Source organism: Lactuca saligna, chromosome 9, assembly GCF_052625555.1.
Source record: "Lactuca saligna cultivar CGN05327 chromosome 9, ASM5262555v1, whole genome shotgun sequence".
NCBI lineage: Eukaryota > Viridiplantae > Streptophyta > Magnoliopsida > Asterales > Asteraceae > Lactuca > Lactuca saligna.
In genome coordinates, this window is record NC_136425.1 from 85341783 (window position 1) to 85348025 (window position 6243).

Here is a 6243-nt window from a genome sequence, read left to right on the forward strand (position 1 = left end):
CCGACAAAACCCACTATATCGTGTCATTATGTGTTTTTCTGTTTTTGAACAATTTTAAAAAGCTAAATTATATATAAATATAAAAATTAAATTTAATAGTTAAACATGTACAAAATCCAAAATTGATTTCCCCTACAAATCATTATCCTTACAAAAAATAATAATAATAATAAATAAAATGACCTGCTTTAGGCAAAAATAAATTGAACCACGCCCTTCACGGCTTCACAAAACCCTCCATCGATTTCTTTCTTTTTCTGGAAAAAAAACGTTTTTTTTTTCTTATTAAAAAAAAAAAAAAAAAAAAAAAAAAAAAAAAAACGCATCGCCGACATCTTTAAGTTCCCATCATTCCTATTCCCAACACCGGGGATCTTCCCAACTCCCCCTCCGCTAACCAACTAACAGATCAACTCTCCTACTTGTATTCACGACTCCATCTACCGTAATCGCCACCTCTCTCTCTCTCACACACACACACACACCGGCGATCTTCCGATCTCACCCGTCCCACCTCCTCCGCCTCTTGAAGATTATCAATGTAAGGTTTTGTGATCTTATTTCTTGCATCGAGTTTGTGGTTTGGAGCTATTAGGGATATGGATTCAATTAGTTAATATATCTATATAATGAAAATTCGATTCGTGTTTATGAAGAAAAAAAGGTTTTATTATTTTAATGGTATTCCATTTGAATCTTGGAGTCCCCTATTAATTTTTTGCACCCAATTATATTGGGGAAAATGATTTAAGAGGGTAACTACCTCTTATCTGTGTTCACATATTAGCAACTTCTTATTTTTTGTACATAATAAAGCAACTAACTTGTTTTATGTAACATCGAAAATTTCAAAACAAATTTTTCAATTTTTATAAAACATAATTCCATTGATATTCATTAAACAACCATTTAAATTATCCCAAACATGACAATACAAAATCCCAAGATCATAATATCAAACTCCGAACGTGTGTGTGTGTACGGATCAAGTCGGCGCCTTCCCGCGGTCGTCACTAGTACCTGAAACAATAACATCAAACAGTGTAAGCACAAGGCTTAGTGAGTTCCCCAAAATACCACATGTAACACATACTAGCCACTCTAGGCTATAACTCTGTGGGTTTGTGCACCCAAACTCTGTGAACCCTCAGGTTCTAGCTCTGATAAACATGCACCACATAAATCACATAGAAATAATGCAGTACAACACATAACATACATAGCATACAAGTACTCTATCACATAACTCTGGTTACCTACTCAAGGTAAAGTATAGTGAGAAGACTCACCTCGCGTGTCTCGGTAAATCGTAAACCTGAAATCGCTAATCACTCGATCTGCCGAGCTGTAGTCCCCCTATAGCACAATACATCTCTAATTAACACTTTCCCCAACTAGGGTTGACCACACTATAACAAGTCAATCTAGGTCAACGCTGGTCAACGGTCAACTTTGACCGGACTCGGCGAGTGCACTATAGCGACTCGGCGAGTCTGAGCGTATACACCAATTTCCTGGAATCCTCCCCTGACACGTCGAGCATTCACTCAACTCGACGAGTTCCACCTGGCACGAGTTGTGGGGCCACCACAACTCAACTCGCCGAGTCTCAAGAACAACTCGGCGAGTCCAGTTTGACTCAGTCCACCTATCCATTCTGACTCCCCCTTGACTCACTGAGTCCACCCTCTCCAACTCGGCGAGGCCACTCACTGTGTGGTCGGGCAACATTCATGCTACTCGCCGAGTCTGTTCTTCGGACTCGGCGAGTCCGTGCCATGCACTGTCTCAATCTTGCTCTAAAGGTCAGATCCAGTCCACTAATCCATAGATCCAGTCCCTCCAAGCTCATTTAGCACGTAAAGTTACAATCTTGATGCACATACAACCTCTATATGACCATATATGATGTTTTTGACTCAAATACCACAACACAAGGTCATAGACTCCATTGTCACACATAAAGTTGGATGAGTGAGGCTCTCTGGACCTCTATGGGTCCAGATCCATAACCTCAACTCAAGGAGGGAACCATTGGGCATCAAATCATCCCATAAATGACCATCATAAGCCCTAAATCACATAATACTTCACCAAACAGAAAATAGTCCGAGATCATACCTCTAGATGGATGATCTAAGCTCCAAATCCACGAAATGGCAACCTCCTTTGCTTCCTCTTGCCTAGAGTCTTCTTCTTCTTGCTAAATAACACACACAAGGTCAAGAAATGCTCCTTTCTCTTCACAAATCGCTCAAGAACACAAGGGTCTCTCACTGAGGGTTGGGTGAGCACAAATGAAGGCCATAAGGCCCTTTAAATAGGCCTCAAACCCGGAAATTTAGGGTTTCATTACACAGCGCAGACTCGCCGAGTCCATATCCTGGACTCGCCGAGTCCAGGCGCGCACCAATGTCCAAATCCGCGTCCCTACTCGGCGAGTCTGAGCTCCAACTCGCCGAGTCCCCCTCACAATACAACAAGATCAAATTTACAAGATACCTGGTAAAATCCGGATGTTACAACTAAGCATCCCACATCGGCTGGGAAGGAGAATTAAGCATTCCTTATAAGGGGTGTGGATACCTTCCCTATCACAACGCGTTTTAAAGCCGTGAAGGCAGCAGATCCCATAAGAACTCTGCAGTTAAGCATGCTCGGGCGGGAGTAGTACCGGGATGGGTGACCCCCTGGGAAGTCCTCGTGCCGAGTGGCCCAAAGCTGACAATATTGTGATACGTGCCAGAGGGGGGTGTTACAAATGGTATCAGAGCTAGGGCACGGGTCGATGTGTTCGACAGGGACGTCGAACCCTATAATGGGGGGTGAAAGTGGGTTAGATCTGATCCCACATCGGCTGGGAAGGAGAACTAAGCATTCCTTATAAGGGGTGTGGATACCTTCCCTATCACAACGCGTTTTAAAGCCGTGAGGGCAGCAGATCCCATAAGAACTCTGCAGTTAAGCGTGCTCGGGCGGGAGTACTACCGGGATGGGTGACCCCCTGGGAAGTCCTCGTGCCGAGTGGCCCAAAGCGGATAATATTGTGATACGTACCAGAGGGGGGTGTTACATTTTAACTGTTTAAATTACACCAATATTACCGGCTAATACCCGTTTTAACCGGTAACTCAAAAGGAAAATGATTTAGGAGGGTAACTACATCTTATCCGTGTTCACATATTGACAACTTCTTATTTTTTGTACATAAGAAAGCAACTAACTTGTTTTAACTGTGTAACATCCCAAAAATCATGACCAAAAATTTCGTTTTTAATTTAATACTAAAACCATAATTATCAAACCATTAATTTAATACTTCGACATTGGGCCTCGCCCGACATCAGGCCCCGCCTGGCATCGAGCCCCGCTTGGTATACAGATCTGTCTCTCCTAGGACCCACCTGTCTCCGGGCCCCGCCCGCTAAACATATACAATCATATAACATGCTAACACATAAAGAAACATACTCTCTTGTATCCCTGTCCTAAGAAACATAATCTACTAATAATGAGATACGAAACTTCATCCGTACTCAGCTAGTTCCAGCCAGGGCTTCAGCAGTGCAAAGTGAGTCTCCTCACTATGTGAGTGGGTCTAAGGCCACAATGCCAACCCATATAGTCTATGAGTAGGAAGACTCGGAGGTTAGCCTTAGGCATTGTATGCTAGTATGTTATTCCAGACCAAGGTCTGATGTCGGGCGGGTGCCCGAGGAATGTTTGCATGTTAGATTATACTTGTTGTATGTATGATACTTGTATGTGTCTGGTAAAGAGGTGAGTGTGGGTGAGGTCATGTATCCCGTCGCTAGCTGAGTACGAACGATGTTCTGTATCTCATTATTAGCAGAGTATGTTTCTTAGGACAGGGATACAATAGAGTATGTTTCTTTATGTGTTAGCATGTTAAATGATTGTATGTGTTTAGCAGGCGGGCCTAAGAGAGACAGATCTGTATATCGAGCGGGGCTCAAAGCCAGGCGGGGTCTGATGTCGGGTGGGGTCCGATGCCGAAGTCATTTTCCCGTTATATTGCTCTTGAAATTATTTTGATAGAAAGCTTTCCTAATTTGGGTACTTCCAGATATGTTTAACTTTATTGGATTCTTTCCCTAATTTGATTGGAAGTGGATATACAGATATTTTTGAGGTCGAGTATCTGAGTGTTTACGTAAGAGTATTTGTGGGTTCTTTTTGGTTGACCTCTAAAACACAACTGTGTCCAAAACTCGTGTTTTATGCCATCTCAATGCAAATATTGTGAATTACACATTTCTTGTTTTTTGTTTTTTTATCATAAAGTTATGCATGTTTCCTGAAGCATCTCTGCTAGCCTTATTGAAAATATCGTTTGATTTCGATAATATCAATGGGAAAGCTCATAGCTCTTGATATTTACTTCATTTCATTTAATCCAGGTGCTCAACTTATGTTCTATCTAAACAAATGCACCCATCAATGTCATCTTCATCATTATCTTCTGTTTTGGCTCCGGTTTTTTCTTGTGAATAGTGGAAACATGATGTTTTTCTCAGTTTTAAAGGAAATGATATTCACAAGACTTTTGTGGATCATTTCTACCCAGCTATTGTACAATAAGGAATCTACACTTACGAGGATGAAAATACATTTTCTTAAGGTGAACTGATCAGTCTATCCCTCATGAAGGCTATTCCGAAGAATCACATATTGTCGTCATCGTATTCTCTAAAAACTATGTAGATTCATTGCGGTATTTGGATGAACGTGTATATATTATGAAGTGCAAGGATACAAGTGGCCAGATTGTTATCCCCATCTTTTAAATTGTCATCCCAATATTCTTCATAGTTGCTTCCAGAATTTCAAACCGTTTCTATAAAAGGTTAATCAACGTTTGGAGAATGGTTTCAACATTAGTGCTTTTCATTATATTTGACTGGATTTTTTTTCTTTTTTGTTGTGAGGATTTCGGAAGTAGCCTTACTCTAATTTATAGTGATCTCAATTTTTGGGTAGGTTAGAGAAGTACAAATAGAATTTAATTCACATTTATATCTATTCCACTCCACGACTTTTTAAAAGACTTTCAGGTGGTTGATAAACTTTAATGAGGCGAGTGTAAGGTTTCTAGGGTGGCGTTTGTTTAATGATTCCGAAAAAAAAGATATAAAGTTTTATATATGTTATTTATGTTGTTGATATTAAATAATGAAGGCATATTAAAGCAGGCTTTTTTTTTTTTTTTTTTTGTTTACTTCTATGTTATTAAACAATAAAGTTTGTTATTTTTAATTATCATGTAAGTTTTATTTTTGTTATATTTTGATGTTATTTTTAAGTTTTATCTAATTTCAATTTTAAGTATATAAGAAAACTTCAATAAGTAATTTACTATGTGTTTATATCTTCTAATCAATAATTCCAATTTAATGGTGTCGGTTATGATATATTGAAGTGTTGGCAGATTATTAGGATCATGTTGATGACTGTGTTTTTAAACTTTGGTGGCAACACTATGACTATTAAATATGTAAGAGTTTTTTATCATAATAGGGTGGGTGGAAAAAATATTTATCATTTTAGTATTCTTTTAAAACTATTTACCTTTAATGTTTTTCTTCTTTTTCTTTTATTTTTTAGTTTCCTTTTCAGTTTTTTTTTTTTTAAATTTAAATATCTTATTTTTCTTTTTTCCTTTTTTATTCCGCCTTTTTATTGTTTTTCTTATTTTCTTTACCTTTTAGTTTCTTTTCAGTTTTTTTTTTTAATTTAAATATCTTATTTTTTTCTTTTTTATTCCACCTTTTTATTATATATATATAAATATGACAATTTTCATTTTAGTTTTTTTTTATCCTTTTTTTACTGTTTTTTTAAATATATGTTTTTTTATTTGTTTTTTTTTCTGTTTTATTTAAATATCTGATTTTCTTATACAACCTTTTTACCATCAAATTTTAACCTCAACATTAAAAAATCATCAAAAACCATCACTATAATCAAATTTTAAGGTGCAAAAATTCCAACATTCACATACAATGTTTTTAAAGTAAAAAAAAATCTCAACATTGTTTCTTACAAAAAAAAACATCACAAAAAAAATCCCAATATTGTTTATTACAAAAAGAAAAACATCACAATTAACTTCATCTTTAACCGGTAAAAAATTATTACCTGTAAAAAAAATAATAATAACAAGAGAATAACTATAACAAATACCATAAAAATATTATTTTTTAAAATTACCTTGGCATAGAC

The 6243-nt window shown here is 37.2% G+C and overlaps 1 pseudogene; it reads left to right on the plus strand.

Annotated features, from left to right (window-relative positions):
* The first annotated feature begins 2597 nt into the window (after positions 1-2597).
* Positions 2598-2715, plus strand: LOC145018933 (5S ribosomal RNA; annotated as a pseudogene).
* Positions 2716-6243: the final 3528 nt, after the last annotated feature.